This window comes from Pinus tabuliformis, chromosome 9, assembly GCF_031772625.1.
Source record: "Pinus tabuliformis cultivar Carrire ecotype Pingquan chromosome 9, CPIR1, whole genome shotgun sequence".
Taxonomy (NCBI): Eukaryota; Viridiplantae; Streptophyta; class Pinopsida; order Pinales; family Pinaceae; genus Pinus; species Pinus tabuliformis.
Window position 1 is genome coordinate 1,425,448,657 of NC_142307.1, and position 27,570 is coordinate 1,425,476,226.

The following is a 27,570-nucleotide window of genomic DNA, read 5'->3' on the forward strand; positions in this document are numbered from 1 at the left end:
GAAGAACAGAAGAAGCTCATGGAAGAAATGCCAGGCATTGAGCTTGCTGAAAGAACCAAACGCCTTCGACAAGCATGCTTCAAAGCAAGCTACAAGAAAAGAAGGCAGATGGCGATGGAGTCCGCCAACCTCGGTGGATCCGAGGGTAGTAACTCTTCAGCCTCAGTGACACAGTCCTCCCTTTTACTTTAGATTCACTATATTTTATATATATAGTTATGTACACTCATGGGCGTACTGTATACAGAATCGCATTCTCAGACTACTACTACTAATTGTATATAAAGGAAATAAAAAATATTATGTGAACTGGAAATAGTTTTTGGTTTTGCATAATGATAATTTTGCGGACGAAGTCAATATAGAAATACTTTTACATGGGCGTTGATAAGTCTTTGTTATTCGATCCTAATGTTATTTTAAACGGCATATTATATTGTTTTTTATTTTCATTTAGTTTTGAGTTTTTTAAATAAATTTTATGAAATTTATTAAATTTTTGAAAAATATATATATTTTGAAAATTAAAAAATATTTTGTTTTGATGATAAATCATATTTGTTGGTTCAAAAGGTATGATTAAAAATTTCTTTTATGTGATTTTTACATAATTTTTTTTTATTAATATATATATTTTTAATTTTTTTAAATATAAATTGTGTTTTTTAATTAATAAATGATATCTAATTTTAAATTGAATTGTAAAATTCTTTTAAAAATAAAAAACCTAGTTGATTATAATAATAATTGTTATTGCTACCTATTATAATTTAAACAAATAGTTATATAAAAAATAGATAAGAATAAGTGTAATATAAAGTTTATTAAGATTTTATTAGGTTAATATTAGTTTTTTTTATATATATATATATATATTGCGTCCATTGGTTAAGGTCACATGTTAAAGGTTCAAAACCAAAAAGGTAGAGTATGTATGCCTTAGTAGACGTAGTAGTCAAATGGTTCTAAGGAGATGGGTCCCTTGTCTCACAAACAAAAAGTTTCACACACCAATTTGGTGTGTAACTTGACACTAACCTTAAAATTAGATATAGATAATTTTATATAATTAGATATACATAATTTTACATAAATTTAAAATTATCAATAAAGTTATTATTATTTAAAATTAATAATTACTTATCCTTATTTTTGTATTCTAATTACAAATTATATATATATATATATATATATATAGCAGTAGTCTAACAATATTACAATATTTTTTTTTTCAAAAATCTACGAATCTTGTTAGGATTTTGAGAAAATTTAGCAGAAATTTTTGGATATACAGGTTACCCTATTGAATCTTGAAGATTTTGGGTGTTCCAAGAGTTTTTGGTGATTTTGAATTCCTTCTATACCATCAAAATAACAATTCAAACACTCGAGGATCGAATTTTTTGAATTTTTTTTCATTAGATTTACTTAAATTTAATTTTCCACACAAAATTAAAATTTTTGGAAAAGGTGCAGAAGCCTGAACAATTATGTCTGAAGACTCACAAAGGATTGAAATAAACTCACAGGGATCAGGTTTTGTCTCTAGAAAAAGTCATCTACCATGATCTTCTTAGAATGGGAAAATATAATCATGTCTAGGTGCGTGAAAAGGAGGAAAAAATAATATAAACTAGAGTGAGTATAACCATTTTCTACAATGGATACACCATGTAGTGGGCTAGGTAAGCGTCACCTACAATACAGCTGTCATTTTTAACGCTAGGGCGTTAGCAGAACTGCTGGTGATGCTAAGCATTGGTAAGGATGCCACCCAAACCTAGCTACCAATGTTACCCCAACCTAGCTAACTATGAACAACTAGAATATCAGTACAAATGCTCACTATAAGATATTAATCTGTTCATAGAAATATCATGCTAAGCATTGGTAAGGATGTCAACCAAAACAAGCAAACTCTGAACAACTATAAGATGAGTACAAAAGCTTAGAAGATATTAATATGTTCATAGACATAAATATTTAGGTCTTCATCCTCGCATTGCGACTCAAAAGAGAAGTTTCAGTAAAACAAAAATAAGCTACTGATCATTTGCCATTAACATGGTGGAAAGGAAAACAAGCAAGGAACAGTGGGAAAACTAAACAATGTAGCTAGCAATGGTCTTTAATTTTTTGAACTTAAAGAACAGAAGATCTACTGAAGGCTAATACATAAAGCTAGTGGTAAAGTGTAACTCCGCTTCCGCTTTCAATTCATCAAGATATCCATTGTAATCTAAAAATGTCAAATAGCCATTTTGATCTCGAGGCTATCGTCAAATATATATATATATATATGTATTTGTATGTGAGGCTATCGTTTTGATCTGGAGGCTCTGGTCATATATATATATGAGAGGCTTTCTTTCAAAGGTATATATACTTTAAATTTAAAGGTAATCTTTCTGGTTAAAAGAAATATATATTTGTATATGTATTTTGGAATATATATATATGAGAGAAAATTTATATTAAGCTATTATAGCATAAAATCTAAAAATAGTATGGTGGATTAAATTACATATGTTTAATATTTATATTGACTCAATTAAAAAATTTAAATAGAGATTTATAAAAATAATATTTTATTAAGTAATATTTATAATAATTTAAGAAAAAATGAAAATTTATATTAAAATTTAATAGAGAACAAAGGTGAAATAATTATATATAACTATGTTAGTTTAAATATTATATATATGAAAGATCTTTTTTATAAACAAATTTTAAAGTATTTAATTATTTTTTATTTTCAATAACTTAAATTTAAATTTATTTTGTTCTTTGAATATTTTAAGTATAAAGGTTAATAATGTTATCTAATGAATATATGTTTTGGGTTAGTGTTTTATAGAGTAAATAACATTTATCATCAGTTTTATATATATATATATATATATATATATATATATTTATATTTATATATATATATATATATATATATATATATATATATGAGTTAGTGTTTTATGTTGTAGGTTAGATTTAGCATCAAATATAAGACTAGATTTAGGAATATATATCACTTTTTTCAAAATTAAGAAAGATTTCTACTTAAAATACAACACATATCATGTTTTTATAATGAATTTAAGAACTCAAAGTATGAATATGTCATTATTTCATTATCTTTTTGGGTATTTCACTTTCATTTTTGGCATTTGACACTCACCAATATTTGATTATGAGTTTTATTAAACTTGTTGAGCATGGATTAATTTCTTAAATGGAGTTTGTATGAAATGTTACACCACCAAAATGTTTTATGTGCCAACCAACCTCCTCAAGGCCCACATTTCTTTTGCCGAATCATTTCATAGGTTTTTGGTTCTTTTGTATTTTTGCATCTTAGGGAATCATACATTATGTTAACAAACCATTCTTACCTCTTGTAATATCTTCTTGCAAATGAGAGTGTTCAACATATTTCCTTTCAAAGACAAGTTGTCACCATTCTAAATGGTTTGTATTATTCTACACATTACAACCTTTCTCCAATTTATTTTATAAAAAATTTGGAGTTACTATATTATTATGCTCTCTAAAATATCTTTATATATTTACATTTATATTTATACCTTCATTTTGTTCTTTGCATATTTTTGGATTATTGGTATATGACCAATCAAATCTTTGTTGTCTATCCATAGATGGAACTAATTAGGTTAGGGTATAGGGAGTTGCATTTTGAATTAACTAGCCCTGCGGAAGACTAATCCTATTGGCCCAATCACCTATTATGGGAGAAGAAAATAAAGATGTTATAACAAGAAATATTATCAAACTATTGACCAAGGAATCCATTTTACAATATAGGATCAAGATGATGGATGATTTTTCCCAAATCATTCAATCACTACTAAGAGTGGTGGGGATGCTTTCAACCAATAATGATTTGAGAAGTACAAAACCATTCCAGAAAGAATTGATCATTGAAAATAATCTATTTGTAGCAAATTATATGTGGATGTTTTGGATAACTGATTAAATATTCCCGAGGATTATTACTCTATTCAAAAAAAAAAAATCAATGTTGAAAAGGACAAACATTCTTGGAATTGTTACTAGAAGAAGCATGCTAATGATGAGTTTATAAAATTTATGAAAAACACCACTTTGACTACTTTTTGGAGGCCCTTAAGAAGGAATTTCACCCTTTGGAAATTATGATGACAAATACATGAGGTGGACTACTCTACACAAGAAAAGAGACCAATTGTTGTTGGAGTACAACATTACCTTCCATGCCTTGCACTCAACATTGAGTATGTGTGATTTTGATTGAAATTTGGTAGCTAGCATAGTGACATTAATCAAATGTGGCATTCTTGGAAATTTCCTCATTAGGAGTCGCTTACTAGGAAATTTTAAGTAGAGGAAAAAGTTGGAGTTTGACTCAGTGAATTCATATAGTATAAGCATGCTAAAGGAAAACATATCTCCCTGAGTCAAGGATAGAAAAATGATATCTAATGCCAAGACAAATATTACAAGCTAGATGAAAAAAGAGGTAATAGAAAGTTGAAGAACACTAGAAAGTGACATAAGTTCCAAAAAAGTAATAGTTACCACCTTGACAAGAACACTCCATATCCTTATTTTCAATACATTGCATTTAGAAACTAATTTTATCCTCTCTTTTTTAAAGTGACAATACCTATAGTAAGCTTTATAGGGAATTTAATATTAAACCCTTTTGCAACCATGATCATAATATCCTCACACATTTTCAAAGAAAAACGGTAAAATCAATCTCTAAATCTAAAAGAATAATACTTTCCTTAATCTTTTTCTTTTCAACCATTCCATTAAGTGACTACTCAACATTCTCAATTAGCTCAAGTCTATGAGAGAATGGAAGTTAGGAGGATTGGGTGCACTTATGGTAGTTAGGCCATGCCCCCATACAACACCAACCTTTAATGTTATTTTAAAAACAAAAATGATTGCTCTTTATTTTTAATTTTTTGTTTGTTTGTTTGCAAATATGATTTTCTAATATTTTTAGAATATTTCATTTTAATATTTTTTATATGTTTTTTTTCACATTTGATTTGTTAAAAAAATAATAATTTTATGTTTTATTTTTATTGATTTATTTTCATTTTATGTGTTTCAAAAGTGTTTTTTTAACAATTTTTCATTTTATCATTAATTAAAAACACTAAAATGTGTATTTTTATTTTATTTTTTTAAATTCCTTTCTTATAATCTTATATTTTATTATTAGATTTGAAAAATAACATCATAATATATGTTTTTGTATATTTTTGGAAAAAAACATTGTTTTTAATCACTTTTTCTTTTCTTTTCTCTTATTCTTTTTAAATTGAATCCCTTTTCTCATTTATTTTAGCATTTTAATAATTTTGTTGACAATTGCAATGTCTTTTTAGTCTATTGTGATACATTTTCTTGATTTGTTGTTGATTTTAGGAGTGTTGTGACAATAATATTTGTTGCAACTAAAATTATGAAAAATAGGGTAATTGTTCTACTCATAACACCATCCTTCAATTTGGGGGTTGATTAATTTTGTTGGCAATTTCAATGTCCTTTTAGTCCATTGTGATACATTTTATTGATTTGTTGTTGATTTTGGGAGTGTTGCGACAATAACATTTGTTGCAATTCAAAATACGAAAAATAGGGTAATTATTCTACTCATAAAACCATCCTTCAATTTGGGGGTTGATTAATTTTGTTGACAATTTCAATGTCTTTTTAGTCCATTGTGATACATTTTCTTGATTTGTTGTTGACTTTAGGAGTGTCACCACAATAACATTTGTTGCAATTCAAAATATGAAAAATAGAGTAGTTTTGTTACTCATAACACCATCCTTCAATTTGGGGGTTGATTTTCATATTTAGTTTTAATAGTACCAGTTGATATGGTAATGATGAATAAGTTGTGATTGTCCTCCTACCCAAGAAATGACATTGTTTCTTACACCACCTTTTAATTATTCAATTTATTTTTAAGGCTTTGTTTAGCAACATTGTAAGGATGTTGAGGCCATGGTTGAAAAAGGTTGTAATTTTAACCATGAATAAAAAAATGGTGCTACTATTGGAGATACTTTCTTATTTGGAGATTTATTTTGGTTTTTATTCAACTAAAAGATGGCTTTGGAGGGATAAAGTGCTCATTTTGAGGTTTTAATTCTCATCAAATCAATAACTATGTTGAAATCCCATGGAATCCATGAATGTTGCTTGAAATGTTCATTACTAGCTAAGATGAAATCCATTAAAATTTACACTTAATTAGACTAATTTGGAGCTAGATAAGGGAGATAATATCATTGGCCCAAAACCTTGAACTACAATAGATCCAACCAGAAGAACCAAATATGTCCAGGAAAGGGGAGCATCCCTTCCATTCAAATATATGTGTTAAGAAGAATTTGATGAATTTCAATGTTAGTGGTGGTAGTTGAATGAACCTAATCACAACTAAGGTCATCAATGGATTAAAATTAGTAACAATTCCATGCCTCTAACCATACAATATTATTTTCCTAGAAGAGAGGTGAGGCATCTACATTAGTCAACAATGTTTTCTACCATACGACATCAGTCCCCTCAAAGGTGAGATATTTTATATTGTCCCCTGGCTTGTTGCTCAGGATGTTCTTTGAAGGAAAGCCTATATATGGAAATTTTATTCTTGTTATGAGTCTAGGTCCCATAGAATCATTGTTACCTTATGAGGTCATCTCCATATAGCACTAGTGGGAGTCCCAATTAACATATTTTCCTTGATCTCATTAAATGGTGGACTCCAATCTTAGAAAGATGATAAAATTATCCTCTCATGATTCAATTTCAAAGGGAGTGGAATGTCACTACAACTTGCATGACCTTGGCATAAAGTCTCTTTATAATCTAGAAGTGAGTCAAGAGAATAGTGGAAGAATAAAGAGATATCTTCACTTTACCTATAGGGGTGCTAAAAGACTATTAATTTAAGCACTCAATTGATTTGATAACTATTGTCGCCAAATATACAATTACATGACAAAGAAATCATATAAAAAAAAGAGCTTATCTTAGTGGAGCAACTTTGACTAAGTACCTCACCTTATAGTAGCCTACTTATGTTCATTCAAAAATAGGCATGGAATATGAATTTTTTTTATTGATTACAAAGCTTTAAAAATATTCATAGTGAGGAACCAATAACCAATCCTTGGAATAAAAAATTGTTAATCAAATCAATGGTGACAAGTATTTTAGTAATATTGAAATAATGTTAGGCTACCAATAGGTGTCAATTGAGGAAAATAGCATGTAGAATACAATTCTTAGGTTGAAAGAATACATTTTTTAGTGTTGTTGGGTGTAACCCACCCCTCCCACATTTAACCAATTTCATCGGCTTGCCAAGGTAAACATGAGATAGAAAGGTAATATGACATGACCTGATCTCCTAGGTCCAATTAAAGAAGTGGGGTTGACTACCAACAAAAAATTGGCCTTTTATAGCATCCTATAGGGCCTATAGGACACTCACAGCCTGAGAAACCATCCCAGGTGGAAAAACCCTAAGTTGGACCCCTTCTTTACCCTAGGACCTCAACCGCACCCACAAAAATGCCTCCATGCAGTTGGAAGCCTCCAACCGCATGCACAAGCCTACATCCATGCGGTTGTAACCCAAACTTTCCATTTAGGACCATGTAGTCACGAATTATGAGCCTAAATTATAGGTCAACCTTTAGAACACTTCCTAGAACTTCTTGTGACTTCTTAGAATCAATAATATCATGCCAACAGTGTTATACATACAAATTTCTAGACAAAACTTGACCTAGACTTCCTAGAACATGATAGGCATTTCGTCAAACATATTGAGAACATCTAATCTTGATCCGGATTTAAACATGAACACAACAAATTATAGAGATAACCATACATACATATATGTAGTGGAAATAATACTTCATTTAATTACTGTAAAATACTAAAATATGTTTACAAACAGAAATGGAAAGAAACTAGCTAGGGCGATGGTAGCTTATCTCTGAGAAGAGATGTGGTAGCTACATGCCTTTGAACTATCTTACAATGAGGCTCAAAGGCCTATTTATTTTTGAGAAACAATGGAAAACCCTAAACATCCAAAAACCTAACCCTAGAAGATGAAACGCCAAATTATCGGCCCCGTTTGGGTAAATTGGTACATCAACTTCCCGTGGTCATAGCTTTCGCATACGATCTCCATTTGACCCGCATAGTGTCTTGTTAGAAAGATGTATCAGAGAATTACAAATTTGGGAAGAGAAACATTAGCCCATGGACCCATGTTGCTCCTAGTTTTCCCAAAAAATGTCATTTAGGGCCTCAAAACAGCTCCGGAAGTTCAAGACTCGAGAAACTGCTAAAAATAGTAAATTGTGCTGCAATTAAGGAAACTAAAAGGTCGAAAGAAAAAATGGTGGGGGTCCAAGTGGACTTGGTGGATGGCCACCAATATCCACCTGGATCATTCCTCCCCCCTTAGGTAGCAATGGTCCCCGTTGCGTTGATTTCCTCCATGAGATGAAGAAACTTCTGCTGAACTTGGTCCCTGGTGAGCCACTTGCCCTGGTGAAGGAGTTGGCCTACTTTGACAACTCGATACAGTTGGATATTCTGCTGGCGAGTGTGCTTGATCTGTGTGTCCATGATCCGATCAGTTGCAGCTTGTTCCAGGAAATCTGGATTTAACTCTATGGGTGTGAGCTGTTCTGCAATTTCGGATGTGTATAGTAATGGTGGAAAGTATAGTCGAAGGTAGTCCACATTGAAAACTGGGTACAGGCTAAGGAATGGGGGAACGTTGAGCTCAAACGCATTATCTCCCACAGCCTTGGTAATGGTGTAAGGACCATATTGGAGTGGTCTGAGTTTCCGATAGGCTTTGGTAAGGCGTTCCTTTTGAAAATGAAACTAGACTTTGTCACCCACCTGAAACTTGTGTGGCACCTGATGTTGATCATGTCGCTGCTTGTACTTGGCATTTGATTTCTCCAAAATGTCATGGAACTGCTGGCGAATATGTTGGATGTGTTCAATGAAGTTGTTTGCCTTATCTATTTTGGACTGTACATGAGCTGAATCTACTTGAGTAGCTACAAATGGCATGGCCACATCAATGGGACATAGTAGCTGGAATCTAAAGCCCACTTGAAAAGGTCTATGGCTAGTCGAGCTGTGGAGAGCCCGATTGTAGTTGTGTTGAACATAGGGGAGGCTCTCGTCCCATGTGCGTGGATGCTTTGAGTTGTACATGCACAGAATGTGTACAATCATCCTATTGAAAACCTCTGTTTGGCCATCAGTTTGAGGATGGAAGGCCATGGACTTAGTGAGTTTGGTGTCGAGCATCGACCAGAGACTGGACCAAAATGGACTGAGAAACCTGTTGTCCCGATCTGAGATGATAGATTGTGGGATCCCAAAGTGTACCCACACTCGTTCAAAGAAGAGTTTAGCAGTGGCTTCTGCTGTGATATTCTTCTTGCAGGCCTCCATAATGGCCATCTTTGAGAACCTATTGATGACCACAAAAACATAGTCATTTCCATGCTTAGGGGAAGGAAAGCCTGACATGTAATCCATGGAGATGGATTCCAAAGGTCAACTAGGGGTAGGCAACAGGGTATAGAAGCCTTGCTTCTTGATGGTCGATTTGGAAATGGCACAGGCGGGACGTGATCTGATGTACTTCCCAACATCCTGTCGAAGATTCGGTCAATAGAAATACTTCTGCAGTACTGCCACCGTTTCCTTGAGCCCAAAATGCCCAGCAGCCTGACTGTAGTATGCTTACCAAATCATCTTGGTACGCTCGCTTGAAGGAATACAAAGGTGACCCAGGTGGTGTAACAGGGCATCCTGGAGGTGAAAATCTGGAACATGCCGACCCTCCAAGGGTGTCTGGTATGTGTGGCTGAATTCTGGGTCACTTTTGTAGAGAAGTGGCCAATCATAAGTCTCGTGCCCATAAGAGTTGAGCACGGTAGTTATTGCCATGATGGGTGGTTGACTGAGGCAATCTGCAACATTATTGGTGCTACCCTTCTTATACTTGATATTCAAATGGAACTGTTGCAGGTATGTGGACCACTTCTGATGGCAATCATTCTGAAATTTCCCTTGGGTTTGTATGAATTGGAGGGGTCAGTGGTCTGTGTGGATGACCATTTCCTTCCCCAAAATGTAATGTTTCCATTGTCGGCAGGCCTGCATAATGGAATACATCTCTTTGTCATAAGTGGGATACTTTCAGACTGTGTCTGAAAGTGTCTCACTGTGATATGCCACTAGATGCCCGTGTTGAGGAAGGACTGACCCAATAGCATAGTCAGAGGCATCTATCTCAACCTCAAATGGTTCTTTCAAGTTTGGCAATGCGAGCATTGTTGCCGTGCAGAGGCGATCTTTCAATTCGGTGAATGCCTTCTGTTGAGATTTAGACCAAAAGAATTTTGCTTTCGCTCCTCCCTTGGTGACTTGACTCAAGGGCCAAGTGATATGAGAAAATCCCAACACGAACCTACGGTAGAGGTTGGAAAGACCTAGAAAGCTACAGAGCTCTGTTACAGTGGTTGGAGAGGGCCAATCCCGAATGACATGGATGTTGGCTGGATCCATATGCACCCCCTGTTCATGAATAATGTATCCCAAATATTGAACCTGGGTCATGCCAAAAGTGCATTTCTCCAATTTGGCACATAACTTGTGTTGCCGCAGTGTTTGGAGAACCTGTCAGATGTGGTGGAGGTGCTCTTCCCAGCTCTGGCTGAAGATCAGGATGTCATCCAAGTATACCAATACAAATGAGTTGGTGAATGGCCGCAAGATGTCATCCATTAGCCTCATGAAGGTTGCAGGAGCATTCATTAATCCGAAAGGCATAACCAACCATTAAAAAAGGCCCTCCTTGGCTTTGAAGGTAGTCTTCCACACATCGGAGGGTTCGATTAGTACCTGGTGATATCCTGACTTCAAATAGATCTTGCTAAAATATTTTTCCCCCTTCATTTGGTCTATGAGGTCATCAATCCATGGAATCGGGTCCCTATTATGGACAGTGATCTTGTTCAGCGCCCGATAGTCAATACAGAGTCTCCAAGTCCCATCCTTCTTCTATACGAAAATGACCAAGCTTCCACAAGGCGATGAACTCGGACGAATGTGACCTTTCTGTAGCAGCTCCTGAATCTTCCTATTGATTTCATTCTTCTCCAAAACAGAGCACCGATAGATTGGTCCATTGGGCAGTGGCGCACCTGGGGTCAGATCAATGGAGTGCTTGACCTAACAGTGCAGAGGAACCCCTTCGAGAAAGGTGAATATGTCCTCGTACTCCTCCATGACCTTCTCCATCTGTAGTTGTCGTCCGGAGGGGCCCTGTCTGGAGGTCGTGGCCACTGTCTTCTTCTTTCCTTGAGGGCATATCATCAGGAAAACAAATTTCCCAGTTTTGGAAATGAGCTTACTGCATTGTTTTATAGTAACCAAAGAGATGGCAGTAGGCGGTGCTACCTCCAGTATCCTGTACAACTTATTTCCCAAAGTAATAATAAAAGCACGAAGCCTTGATTCATACACAGCATGTCACTTCCACAAGTATGGTTGTCATAATAGTACATCACAAACTTCAAGGGGAGCAATGTCACACAATACCTCATCTGTGAAGGGCTTGATGTTGTATGGAAGGTGACACTGCTAGCTCACGTGAAGATCTCGTCCTTGGTGAAGCCACCCGATGGTGTACAGTTGTGGATGTGCTATGGTCGATAAGCCCAGCCGCTTCACGACCTCTGCTGAAATGAGGTTCCTTTGGTTCCCACTGTCGATAATGAACTACGGTCGGGATCCCTTTACCCACATCTGGGAGTGGAAGAGATGCTCCTCCTCCTCTAGATCTCTGGGTTCCTCCTTTTGGATCTTCATGGTGGCAATGGTGGCTTTGGGCTCCACATCCATAATCTGCTTCCCTGTGTCATTCCCCTTGTCGAGTTCTAACTCAGAGTCAGAACATGCATCTGATTATGAAACCTTTAGCTCAACCACTAGTGACTACTTGGCTCGACACTCACTTGTGTTGTGAGTGGAGCTCTTATGGAACTCACACCATTTTCCCGTGTCCTTTTTCAACTTTGCGGCACTGTTCTTTTCTTGTAGCTTTGGCGGGTTGTCTTTGGCTGCCTCGCCCTGGCTTTATCCTTTGTTTTGTGGTTTAGGGGCACCTTTCACTTGCTTTGGATTCACAAATCCAAAGTCTCACGTCTTCTGTTTAAATTTTTTCTCGATCTTGATGGCATATCGGTATGCTATGCCGAGTGAGGAGATGTCCAAGAATTCTATTTCTTCCTAGATGTACTTGGACAGGTAGCCACGGTATTTGGGTATCAAATGCTGCTCTGAATCCTTGATACGTAACATTGTGCGAAGGGTATGGAAAATATTGGTAAACTCTGACACGTCTTGGTCCCTTCTTTGCCGTAGCGTGGTCCACCTTATGTATTGATCCTCATAGCTTCCGACAGGGTAGTACTGCTCCTTGATGGCATCCTAGAATGAATTCCAGGTGGGTGCGCCAGAAAATAGTGAGATGGTATTTTCATCCTTCTACTCACAGTAGGTTTCCCACTAGTCCTTGACATGGGGGGCTGCTTTGAGAAGAGCGAAAACAATCTTTTCTCGACTCAAAAATTCATAAACAGAAAAATAACCCTCTAGTAGATTTAACCATTTATCTACAACATCTGTGTCTATCTAACCCTTGAATATGGGGATTTCAAAATTAACTTGTACCTTAAAGGGCGTGGCATTTCCAGAGTAGATGCTGGAAGTTGATGCGTCGCCTTTGGGTGGCTGTTGAAGGATCTGTGCAAAGTTGTCCATCATCGCATTCCTTTTTCACTTGAGGGCTTCTTCGAGCAAGATTTTGATAAGATCTCCTGCCCCCTCATCTTTCTTCTCATCCGCCATGGGAGGCCGTCGGGATTTGTGAGGCTAGTCTTGCAAAGGTTCAACCAGTTCAAGCCCTAACTCTTTATATTCTGACCTTGCTGGGAACAGGCAAAGAAAAACAGAGAAAAAACAGACCGCTCTGATACCACTGATCCGGATTTAAACAGGAACACAACAAATTACAGAGATAACCATAAATATAGATATGCAGTGGAAATAATACTTCATTTCATTACTGTAAAATACTGAAATATGTTTACAAACAGAAACAGAAAGAAACCAACTAGGGCAATGGTAGCTTATCTCTGAGAAGAGATGTGGCAGCTACATGCCCCTGAACTGTCTTACAATGAGGCTCGAAGGCCTATTTATTGTTGAGAAACAATGGAAAACCCTAAGCATCTGAAACCTAACCCTAGAAGATGAAACGCCAAACTGTGGGCCTCGTTTGGGTAAATTGGTACATCAACTTCCCGAGGTCGTAACTTTGGCATACGATCTCCATTTGATGTACACAATATCTCATTAGAAAGATCTATCCGAGAAATACAACTTTGGGAAGAGCAACATCAATCCATGGACCCATGTTGCTTCCAGTTTTCCCAAAAAAAATCGTTTAGGGCCTCAAAATGGCTCCAGAAGTTCAAGACCGGAAAAACTGCTAAAAATAGTAAGTTTTGCTACAATTAAGGAAACTGAAAAGCTAAAAGAAACAATGGTGGGGGTCCAAGTGGACTTGGTGGATGGCCATCAATATCCACTTGGATCAAATCTATAGGTCTTGAATGCATATATGAACATAGGGATCTGAAACTCATCCGTGAAACATAAAGAAGGTCTAATGCCCTTTCATAATAGATTTAATAACATCTATTAGCTCATGCATTAATTAACCATTCATCAACAAATCAAACATATCAAGAGCCATAGCTAGAACCTATTATGAAACCATTCTTATAACCAACATATAGATAGAATAATAATGATGATAGAACAAACATCAAAGCCACATAATAACATGAAAGCTACTCCTGAAATACAAGAGGAAAAGAGCTCTTAATAGAATATACAAAATCCAACCAATTCAAGGACTTCCACATATCACCCGACCAAATATTTAGGTGAACCAAATATTTCTTTCTTCCAATCACCCCCATTCCATATTCCAAGCATGAATGTGGGACTCAAGACCCAAAAAGCTAGGGCTTCCAAGGATTAAACCACCTCCTCCCTCAGGATTTACCGCAATCCCACCGAAACTCAACCAAGGGTTCACTAGGCCCAAAACAAGAACATAAACAACCAGGCTTTATCACAATCCCGTAAAAACTAGTCAAGGGATTACTAGGCCCAAAACAAGAACATAATGACTAGGGATTCCTGGAGATTAAACCACCTCCACCCTCATGCTTTACTGCAATCTCACCAAAACCTGTCAAGGGATCACTAGGCCCAAAACAATCTTGGATGCCTTTGAGTTTCTTCCCTAATACATTTGAGGAATTTTCACACCTCCACCCTCAGGATTTATCACAATCCTACCAAAATCGGTCAAGGGATTCCTAGGCCCTTGGGAATTTTCCTGAGACCACCTCACCTGGCTCCAAAACCATCTGGTAATCCAAAGCTCAACTGAATAACATAAATGCATCACACAATGGCTATCTCAAAATGGAAAGGCAAGGTTGAAACCACTGTCACACTTAGACAAACACATCCTAATGACAGCAAGAGAACCAAATACATACATGCATGTACCATGCATTCAAAAATTAGCTAGGAAATCATACAGGCAACTTGTTACCTATAATTGTTCCTCCTGATGCTCCTTGATCCCAAATTTTCCTTGCTTGTCCCTTACTTTCCTTTGCTTTCTTTTCCTTCCTTTGTTTTCCTTTCTCCATTGCTAGAGCATTCCAAGAATGCTCAAAGTGTGCAAGAGTATGAGAAATTAGAGAGCGCTCCAAGCTAAAACTAACAAGAGGTTATGAACTAATCTTCAGAAGCCTTTTTATTATTGAGGCATCTATTTTCTTCAATTTCCTTTATTTCTCTTTCAATTTTACTCTCATGCAAATTTGTGATCTTTCATCTCCCTTTTTTCCTATTTTTCCTTTATTTTTATAAATCAAATGCCAATTAATGCCTCTTTGCCTTTTCCAATTTCCTTAGCTATAATAAACTAAAATGAACACCCACTAGGATTTTTTTCCCAACATTAATCTTAGAATGTGTCCCATGACCTTGGTCTTATTTTTCCTCTATTAACATTTTTAAATGAACGTTTAACCCAGGGTTATTACAAACCCCTCCCCCTTAGGGGAACACCATCCTTGATGTTCTATGACACCTATAACTGGAAAAATTGTTGAAAACCAAAACATACTACCCTTGGATATTTATATCTTATCTTGATGAAGTATTTACAATGAACAATCCGTTGAAAAACAAAACCAACACGACAATAATACCACTTATTAGCGATTTACAACACAACTCATTGTGATATTTACAATAACAATGATACATGAATATGTACATATACCAAAACTCCTTAGCTCAATTGTTAAACAATGAAGGATACACATCCCACATCTCATCATTCATCTCCCATATAGCTTCATCAAGCCCAAAGTGCTTCCATTGCACTTTAACTTGCTTGATTGATTGATTATGGAGCATGAGCATATTTCACTGCAAAATGAACTGAGGTTCTGATTGGAATTTTCCTTTTGGATCCACCTGCAATATAGACCAGTAAATCGTATGATCAACATATTTCACATAGCTTTTCGGTAATGAGACATGGAAAACATCATGGACTGCACTGTTAGAGATAGTGTAAGTCGGTAGGCTTATGGTGCAATCCTCTCAAGAATCTCGAAAAACCTACAATACCGAGGTGCCAACTTGGCACATGACCCAATCCTCAAGGGCTTTGATGTGTAAGTACACATGCTACCCAACCTAAAACTCCTTGAATTCCCGGTGTTGATCTATAACTCTTCTGTCTATCATGTTTCTCCTTTAAATTATTATTAATAACCTACATTTCTTGTTCCATCTTTGCCAACATATCTGTTCCAGTCAATACCTTGTTCACTAGATCACTCCAGTTGATGGGAGTATTAAAACTCTGACCATAAAGTGACTTAAACAGACTCATCCTCATTGACTCCTGATACCCATTATTGTAAGAAAACTAAATCAGTGGAAGGTACTCCTCCCACCTCCTCTATTGGTGCATAACATACATTCTCAACATGTCCTATAGAATCTTGTTGACCCTCTTTTTCTATCCATCTGTCTGTAGATGATACATTGTATTGAAGTCCAACTGATCTGGATTTAAACAGGAATTCAAAAAATTACAGACATAACCATAAATACAAAGATACAACAGAAATAATACTTCATTTCATTAATGTAAAATACTGAAATATGCTTACAAACAACAATGGAAATAAACTAGCTTAGGTGATAATAACGTATCTCTGAGGAGAGATGTGGTGGCTACATGCCTCTGAACTATCTTACAATGAGACTCAAAGGCCTATCTATTGTTGAGAAATAATGGTAAACCCTAAACATCGAAAACCCTAACCCTAGGAGATGAAGCGCCAAACTATGGGCCCCGTTTTCGGTAAATTGGTACATCAACTTCCCTAGGTTGTAACTTTGGCATACAATCTCCATTTGATGAATACAATACCTCGTTAGAAAGATATATCCAAGGAATACAACTTTGGGTTGAGCAACATCAATTAATGGACCCATGTTGCTCCCTATTTTCCCAAAAAGCGTCGTTTAGGGCCTCAAAATGGCTCTGGAATTTCAAGACTCGAAAGACTACGAAAAATAGTAAATTGTGCTACAACTAAGGAAAGTGAAAAACTAGAAGAAACAATTGTGGTGGTCCAAGTGGAATTGGCAGGTGGCCAACAATATCCACCTGGATCATTCCCCCCCCCCCTCAAGGAAGCAATGGTCCCCATTGCGTTGAGTTCCTCCATGAGATGAGGAAACGTTTGCTGAACTTGGTCCCTAATGAGACACTTGCCCTAGTGAAGGAGTTGGCCTGCTTTGACAATTCGACACAACTAGATCTTCTGAGGGTGAGTGTGCTTGATCCATGTATCCATGATCCTATCTGTTGCATCTTGTTCCATGCAATATGGATTTAACTCTATTGGTGTGAGTTGTTCTGCAATGTCGAATGTGTCTAGTAATGGTGGAAAGTATGGTCAGAGGAGGTCCACATTGAACACTGGGTGCAGGCCAAGGAATGGGGGAATGTGAGCTCAAGTGCATTGTCTCCCATTGCCTTGGTAATGGTGTAAGGACCATATCAGAGGGTTTTGAGTTTCTGATAGGCTCTGGTAAGGCGTTCCTTTTGCAAATGCAACTATACTTTGTTGCCGACCTTAAACTTGTGTGGCACCTGATGTTGATCATGTTGTTGCTTGTACTTGGTATTTGATTTCTATAGAATGTTGTGGAACTACTGGCGGATATGTTGGATGTGCTCAATGAAGTTGCTTGCCTTATCTGTTTCGTACTGGACATGAGACGAATCTACCTAAGTAGCTGCATATCGCATGGCCAAATCAATGGGACATAGTGGCTGGAATCCAAAGCCCACCTGAAAAGGGTTGTGGCTAGTCGAGCTATGGAGAGCTTGGTTATAGTTGTGTTGAACATAGGGGAGTCTCTCATCCCATGTGTGTGGATTCTTTGAGTTGTACATGTGCAGAATGTGTACGATCATCGTGTTGACAACCTATGTTTGGCCATCAGCTTGGGGATGGAAGGCTATGGACTTAGTGAGTTTGCTGTCCAACATCGACCAGAGAATGAACGAAAATGTACTGAGGAACCTGTTGTCCCGATCTGAGATGATAGAGTGTGGGATCCCAAAGTGTACCCACACTCGTTCAACGAAGAGTTTAGTAGTGGCTTCTCTTGTGATATTCTTCTTGCAGGCCGCCATAATGGCCATCTTTGAAAACCTGTCGACGACCACAAAAACACAGTCATTTCCATGCTTAGTAGAAGGAAGGCCCAACAAGTAATCCATGGAGATGGATTCCCACAGTCGACTAGGGTTAGGCAGCTAAGTATAGAGCCCTTGCTTCTTGATGGTTGGTTTGGCAATGGCGCAGGAAGTGCAACATCTGATGTACTTCCCGACATCTTGTCAAAGATTCGGTTAATAGAAATACTTCTGCAGTACTGCCACCATTTTCTCGACCCGAAAATGCCCAATAGCCTAACTACAATGCGCTTTCCAAATCATCTTGGCATGCTCACTTGAATGAACACAAAGGTGACCCAGGTGGCACAACAGGTCATCCTAGAGGTGAAAATCTAGAACATGTTGACCCTCCAAGAGCTTCTCGTATGTGTGGTCGAATTCTAGGTCACTTTTGTAGAGAAGTGACCAATCATAAGTCTCATGCCAACAAGAATTGAGCACGGTGGTTAACGCCATGATCGGTGGTCGACTGAGGCAATCTGCAACATTATTGGTGCTGCCCTTCTTATAGTTGATATTTAAATGGAACTGTTGGAGGTATGTGGACCACTTTTGATGGCGATCATTCTCCAAATTCCCTCATGTCTGTATGAACTGCAGGGGTTGGTAGTCTATGTGGATAACCATTTCCTTCCCCAAAATGTAATGCTTCCATTGTCGACAGGCATGCACAATGGAATACATCTCTTTGTCCTAAGTGGGATACTTCCGGACTGTGTCTGAAAGTGTTTCACTGTGATATGCCACTGGATGCCCGTGTTGAGTAAGGACTGCCACAATAGCATAGTCAGAGGCATCTGTCTCAACCTCAAAGGGATGTTGCAAGTTTGGTAATGCGAGCACTTATGCTGAGCAGAGGCGATGTTTCAACTTTGTGAATGTCTTCTGTTGAAATTCAGACCAAAAGATTTTTTCTTTCGCTCCTCCCTTGGTTACTTGACTTAAGGGCCAAGTGATAAGAGAAAATCCGAACACGAACCTACGGCTGACTTTGGCAATACCTATAAAGCTGTGGAGCTCTATCAGAGTGGTTGGAAGTGGGCAATCCCGAATGACTTGGACCTTGGCTAGATCCACATGTACCCCTTGTTCATCAATAATGTATCCCAGATATTGAACTTGGGTCATTCCAAAAGTGGATTTCTCCAAATTGGCACATATCTTGTGATGTTGTAGTGTTTGGAGAACCTGTTAGATGTTGTGGAGCTGCTCTTCCCAACTCTAGCTGAAGATTAAGATGTCATCCAAGTATACCACTACAAATTAGTTGGTGAATGGCTGCAATATGTCATCCATTAACCTCATAAAGGTTGCAAGAGTATTCGTCAACCCGAAAGGCATAATCAACCATTCAAAAAGACCCTTCTTGGCTTTGAAGGAATTCTTCCACACATCGGAGGGTTCAATTGGTACTTGGCGATACTTCAAATCGATCTTGTTGAAATATTCCCCCCCCTTTAGTTGGTCTAGAAGGTCATCAATCCATGGCATCAGGTACCTATTCCAAACAATGATCTTTTTCAGCGCCTGATAGTCAATACAGAGTCTCCAAGTCCCATCCCTCTCTTGTACCAAAACGATTGGGCTTCCACAGGGAAATGAGCTCGGTCGGATGTGACCTTTCTACAACAGCTCTTGAAAATGCCTCTTGATTTCATCGTTCTCCAAAATGGAGTGGTGATAGATTGGTCCATTCAGCAGCGGCACACCTGGGGTCAGAATGATGGACTGCTTGACCTAATAGTGCAGAGGAACCCCTGTGGGGCAGGTGAAGATGTCCTCGTAATCCTCCATGATCTTGTCCATTTGTAGTTGTTGTGCGGAGAGGCCCTGTTTGGAGGTTGTGCCCAACGTCTTCTTTTTTCCTTGAGGGTATATCATTAGGAAAATAAATTTCCCGATTATGGAAATGAGTTTACTGCATTGTTTTGTAGTAACCAAAGAGATGGTGGTAGGTGGTGCTACCTCTGTTATCATGTACAACTTATTTCCCAAAGTAACAATAATAACATGAGGCCTTGACTCATATAAAACATGTCGCTTCCACAAGTATGGTTGGCCTAATAATACATCACAAACATCAAGGGGAGTAACGTCACACAATACCTCATTCATGAAGGGCTTGATGTTGTATGGAAGGTGAAACTGCTGGCTCACGCGAAGATCTCGCCCTTGGTGAAGCCACCCGATGGTGTATGCTTGTGGATGTGTTATGGTCAGTAAGCCCAAACGCTTCATGACCTCTATCGAAATGAGGTTCTTTTGGCTCCCGCTATCGACAATGAACTATAGCAGGGATCCCTTTACCCACATCTAAGAGTGGAAGAGGTTCTCCTCCTCCTCTGGATCTTTGGGTTCCTCCTTCAGGATCTTCGTGGTGGCAACAGTGACGTTGGGCTCTGCATCAATAATCTTCTTCTCTTTGTCATTCACCTTATCGGGTTCTGACTCAGGGTCTGAACATGCATCTAATTCCGAAGAATTTAGCTAGGCCACCAATGACTGCTTGGCCTGACACTCACTTGTGTTGTGAGTGGAGCTCTTGTGGAACTCACACCACTTTCCCATGTCCTTCTTGAGCTTCGCGGTGTTGTTCTTTGCTTGCGGCTTTGGTGGGTTGTCCTGGGCCACCCCAGCTTGGCTTTGTCCTTTATTCAATGGTTTGGGGGTGGCCTTCCCTTAGGATTTGCAGATCCAAAGTCTCGCTTCTTCGGTTTAAACTTCTCCTCGATCTTGACAGCGTATGGGTATGCTGTGCTGAGCGAGGAGATGTCCAAGAAATCCATCTCGTCCTGAATGTACCTGTGTATGGAGCCATAATATTTGAGTACCAAATGCTACTCAGAATCCTTGATACCCAAATTTGTGTGAAGGGTATGAAAAATATTGGTAAACCTTGGCAAATCTTGGTCCCTTCCCTGCTGCAGCGTGGTCCACTTTATGTGTTTATCCTCATAGCTTCTAGAAGGGTAGTACTGCTCCTTGATGGCATTTCAGAATGAATTCCAAGTGGGTGTGGCTAAAAATAGTGAGGATATACTTTCATCCCTCTACTCACAGTAGGTTTCCCACTAATCCTTGATGCAGGGGGTGGCTTTCAGAAGAGCGAAAGTAATCTTTTCCCGACCGAAAAAATCATGAATAGAAAAATACCCTTCTAGCAGATTTAGCCATTTATCTACAGCATATGCATCTATCTCACCCTCAAATATGTGAATGTCAAAGTTAACTTGTACCTTAAAGGGTGTGGCGATTCCAAAGTAGCTGCTGGAAGTAGATGTTTCACCCATGGGTAGCCACTGAAAGATTTGGGCAAAGTTGTCCATCATCGCATTCCTTTATCGCTCGAGGGCCTCTTCAAGCAAGATTTTGATAGGATCTTCTGCCTCCTCATATTAATTTTCATCAACCATGGGAGGCCGTCGGGATTTGTGAGGATGGTCTTGCAAAGGTTTGACTAGTTCAAGCCCTAACTCCTTATTTCCTGACCTCGTTGGGGACATGCAAAGAAAAACAGAGAAAGAGTAGCCTTCTTCGATACCACTGATCTGAATTTTGACACGAATGCAACAACTTATAGAGATAACCATAAATACAAAGATACAGTAGAAATAATACTTCCTTTCACTAATGTAAAGTATTGAAATATGTTTACAAACAACAATGGAAATAAACTAGCTCAGGTGATGGTAGCTTATCTCTAAGGAGAGATGTAGCGGCTACATGCCTCTAAACTATCTTACAATGAGGCTCGAAGGCCTATTTATTGTTGAGAAACAATGGAAAACCCTAAACCTCCAAAACCCTAACCCTAGGAGATGAAGTGCCAAACTATGGGCCCCGTTTTGGGTAAATTGGTACATCAACTTCCCGGGGTCGTAACTTTGGCATATGATCTCCGTTTGACGTGCACAATACCTCGTTAGAAAGATCTATTCGAGGACTACAAATTTTGGGTGAGAAACATCAATCATTCTATGGAGTGATGTTGCTCCCAGTTTCCCAAAAAAGCTTAGTTAGGGCCTCAAAACAGCTCCGAAAGTTCAGGACTCGAAAAACTATGAAAAATAGTAAATTGTGCTACAACTACAGAAAATGAAAAACTAAAAGAAACAATGGTGGGGGTACAAGTGGAATTGGCAGGTGGCCACCAATATCCACTTGGATCACCAACTCTATAAACAATCCTGTAAATAGCTATTTCCAAAATGCCGAAGTGAATTTCGCATCTTTTTTTTACACAATCTTCCTAAGAATACCATGTAACCTCGTTATCTCCATGATGAAGACTTGAGCTACCTTGCTAGTTGAATGAGTAGAATTCACTGGAAAGAAGTGACAAACCTTAGTCAACCTTTCAACCACAACCATGATGGAATCATGTTGTCTTGATCTAGGTCCAGGTGTGACAAAGGATCCTTCCAAGACCTTTTACTTTCGTGATGTGTTAAATTGCATTTTTTAAAAGAGCATAAATTAAATACCTCTGCATGCTGAAAAGAAGAGGAACATGACAATCATCAGCAACATAAAACTCAGGATATTGATAACGGATTTCATCCACGAGGGACTACATCTCGGGCCTCGGTGTCAAGATGGTGTAGGCTGCTGCATTAAGTGTTGTCAATAGTGATGATGTACATAAGAGGTGATGTCGCTATCATACAAGGAAAATGCCCTCAAGCAGGAGTGGCTCCAAGGGATTTTTTGCTACAGGAACTCTCAGTCAAAAAGGACTCTTATCAGTATGACATAAACTCTTGCATGATGATAATGAGCATCCCGCCAACATGGCATAAAAGGGATCTCAATGCAAACATGGTGACACATGAGTATCCCATCAACATAACGACGAAGGGATCTCAAACAGAACATGACGAATCATGACAACAAGTACATCACACAAATAATTCTACGTCACATTAAGTAGGAAGCATGAAGACAAGTAAGAGACAAGATCCCTCATCAAACATCAAACAGGGATTTCTGTAGCACAATGCATAGCAAAAGAAGTACATGAACATACTACATATACCTCACATCCAGGGGCATTTGAAGAGGAGGATTTCAAATTGCTGAAGCTGGCCATACCATCAATCTCGCGGCGTCAAATCTCATGGAAATGGTTGCTCGTACATGAATGCTGACACCTGCACTCCACTTAGAAAAGTGGCCAAAAAATGAAATGAGAAAATGGAAAATTTGAATGCACAATCAGATTTGTGGCACCGAATAGTGCAAAATCGACTGTCAAAATTATGAATTCTGAGAAAGTGAAAATCTGGGGCTCAAGGAATCATCTAGCTTCCCCTTAGATTCCTCAAAGATTCCCTCCTCTAGGTCCTCTACAAATCTGCTGCTCAAATCAAGAAACTGACTGCGCCATCAAGTTCGTGTCACTAAGAGGTGTAAGATCGACATAAAATTTGTCCAATTTGGACTCTGCAAAAATTTCACCCTCATGAGAATTTTTCTCAATCATGGTTCGCCTCGAATTCCATTCATGCTCTTGGTTCCTCCATGCCTCTGGCGTAGTTATGAAATGATGGGTTTATATCCATTTTCCCAGGACGACATTACAATGAAGCCCCACTGGCTCGTTGGTTAAAAAAATCAATTGGTTATGGGGAGGTCGGCGGATCAAATCCCGCCTCCCCAAAAATTTTCGTAATTTTTTATTTGGGTGCCTTCGTATTAATTTGGGGTGATGTTAGAACAATGCATTAAAGTTTGCATCGCGTGTTTCGTTGAACATTAAATGCACTGTTGTGTATGGTGGCGTGTTGTTTGTTGGTCGTATCGTGGGGCCATCATGTGGACGGGACCAACCCTCCCGCCAGCCATGGGTTCAACTCCCACCAGCCTTGTTATATGCGATTTCATTTATGTTTGGAGTTTTTGGGGTGTCGGTCGGGTCCACCAGAGGTGGCCCGCGCCCAACCCATATTAATATTATGTTTAATGTCATGATTGGTTGGACTGGCGGGGTCATAGCCGTCGATCCTCTAATATATATACTGTTAAGTGGTTGCATGAGTTGGGGGGAGGGGGGGGGGGGGGGGGGCGATGGGGGTCATGGCCCATCAGCCAATCAAAATTTTATACGTTGGTTTGGGGCACGGGGGGGGGGGGGTGCCAGGGTTGGCAGCCCACCACCCCCAAAATATTCTTTTTTGATTTTAAAAGAGGGGTGATTTTCAAATCTTTAGAAAATAAGGGATATTGGGCAAATTAACGAGGCGATAATTTCACCCATCTTCGAGAGCCAGATTCCATGCTTGGGACTTGGTCAATTTGTGGGACACTTAAACCTGGCCCACAACCCAACTTTGACTAGAACTTTGACTGACTCATTTTCCCTCATACCAGATCGGACTGACGAACCGTTCACACCACTGTGATCAGGACAACAAGATCTACGCTCTGGTCATGGTTCGAAAGCATTCTGATCATTTTTATTTTCAAGCTTCCATAAGCCCTCTTTGTCCTATATGGGTCTTTGGAGCCACCTAGATCATGTCTAGATGTCCTTGGAAAACCTATGATGAAAGCCATTGAAATGACCTCCCATTTCCATTCCAGAATCAAAATCGATTGTAGTAAACCACCTAGATGTTTGCACTCTGCTTTTATCAATTGATAATACAAACACCTTCTGAAGAACTCAACTACCTCTTTCTTCAGTTTCAACTAATAACATAATTTATTCATATTTTTTAGAGTCTTTTTTTATCCCAGGTCACTTCAATACCACTTGACATCAAATTCCATAAATATAATCTTATTGAGCTCATTGTTTTCCAACACATATATCATGTACCTAAATATCACCAAACCATCTGTTGTGAGATGATAATCCACATCCTATTCACTTATACCCTGATATTGTAACCTATGCTTAAGCTCCATGTACTTGTCATCCTTATGTCCTTCTATTAAGATCCGATCCTATAAATCTATCCCATATGAACTCATAGATGTTATATGATTCACCTATACTCTTCTTCTAAGAGCATCTGCAACCCTATACTCTTTACACTTAATGTACCTCATCTTGTAATCAAAATCAATAAGCATATCCAGCCATCTACCTTGCATGAAATTCATATTAGGTTGGTCAAACATGTATCTTATCCAACTCTGATCACTCATCAAGATGAATCGCTTGCCAAGAAGACAGTGCCTCCACATCTTTAATGCATGAATAATTACTGCCAACTCAAGATCAAATGTTACATAGTTTTGCCCGTGCTCATTCAATTTCCTTGACTAGTAGCATACCACCTATCCCTCTTGCATCAAGACTCCACGAATTCCTCTCTTTCAATCATATCTACATACCACAAACTCTTTGTATGGATCTGAATTCTTTAGAACTAGAGCATTTGTAATAAATTGCTTTAATTGTTCAAAACTCAATGCACATAATTGTTTCTCCAATAGTTTGAGCACCCTGTCAACATGTTCAACATGATCCTTCCAAGACTTGTTGTATAGTAGTATATTATCAAAAAATACTAACAAAACTATTCTAAGGAAGGATTTGAAAATGGAATTCATCAAACCTTGAAATGTAGAAGGTGCATTGGTAAGGCCAAAAGGCATGACCAAAAATTCATAATGACCCTCATGAGCTCTAAATGTTGTTTTCGGAATGTCTTTAGTCTTCATTCTAATTTTATGATATCATAAACGAAGATCCAATTTGGTTAAGTAAATTGATCCATGCAATTCATCCAATAATTCATCAATGACAGGAATGGGAAATTTATCTTTAATAGTGAGCTTGTTGAGCTCCCTATAATCTAGACACATGCGCCATGATCCATCCTTCTTGTGCACCAATACTACTGGAGCAGAGAAAGAACTTTGACTAGGTTGAATTATACCAGCCTCTTGCATTTCTGCAACCATACGTTCAATTTCACTATTTTGGGCATAGGGATATCTGTACGACCTGATGTTTGGAGTAACACTTCCTGGAATCAAATGAATAACATGATCATGATCATGAATAGGTGGAAGACCTTTTGGAGTCTCAAATACCTTGGAATGATTGTCCAAGACATTTTGGATATCTGGAGGAATAGATGATTTTGATGTGGGAACCTAAATGTGCTCCATCATTGAACCCTTTTGTTTGAGATTTATCAATTGGCTAAAAAAGGTGTTGCTTTTTGTATCCTCATAATGTGCTATCATTTCTTCCGTAAAAATTTCCCAAGTGATAATTTGTTTACGAGAGAAAATCCATCAATACCATACAAACTGATTTGGTTCCAAATATAAAGTTGCAATACATACCTTTTGTGTCTTTTGCACATTATGGAGATCGACAAATTGCTCCATCTGTAGTATCCATGTTCCGCGATCCTTGCCACCAAACTTCCTCATATCGATTTTTGGAACATGGTGGGTCTTCAATCCAACATTAGAGTCTATGAAATCATGATTAAAATTTCTTTTGTTCTCATCATGAGTTTCCTTTACTACCCTTTCACCATTAGTGACCATTTCCTGTAGCAAATTATTCAAATTTATCTTCAATTCTTCCATCTTATCGTCCATTCCATTCATCTTAGCATCCATTCCATTTATCTTAGCTTCCATGCCATCCATATTAGCTTCCATATTAACTTGCATGCCATTCATATTAGCTTCCACGTCATTCATCTTGGCTTCATTTACCTTTACTGAGAGTGAAATTTGTTGTACTTTGTCTTGTAATTTTGATATATCATGTTGCATTTCTTCCTCTTCTCCACAAGTCATGCTAGATCTTTCAAGTTTCTTCCTAGGTGTTTCCATTTTCTTTCCTCAGGGCATTAATTAATGCTAAAAATTCTTCACTATTCCCTTTGAATTCCTTCAAACTAATTTTTAAAACCAATCTTATGCAAAATTTTAAAAAAACTACACACTTTTTTTTCACTTTGTAAGAGCTCGATATTGAATCTGTTGTATCTCTGTAACTGCAGAGCTTGAATATCTGAAATATCATTATGTGATAGCCCTTTGAGTCATCTTTCTAACCCCACAGGTCTGATCAAGATTGGTAGTGAGCACCAGTATTGCAGCAATAATGCTGCAACTCTTGGGTTGCCTTCTTTACTCTTATCAACCTGGTAGTTCGTAACAAACTTGGAAGCGACAGTGTTGTATGCACAAGTACTAGTTTTTATTGTAGGTTGTCACCTTATTAGCTGGTGCAAGAACACTAGGAGCTCAAGCCAACTTCTATGGATTCCAGAAGAAGCTCTATACGTGATGAAAGGAGAGAAAGACTACTCTACAGATACTACTCTAACCGCAGAAAGGAGAACGACGAAGATGTAAAGCAAACCAAGTAAATCCTACTTAACCAACTAATCCTAATTTTGCAGAAAGCACTATGAAAACCATGAAAAGAATGCGATATAAATATTCAAAGTAGTAAACAAAATCTAACTACGCTATTTTTGGAAGTAAATGAGAAAAAAACATCTTTTTGGATTTTTAGGTATTTTTATGTGAATTTGACATGTATGTGATTTATTGTTTGTGAATGTGGCAGTGAATAG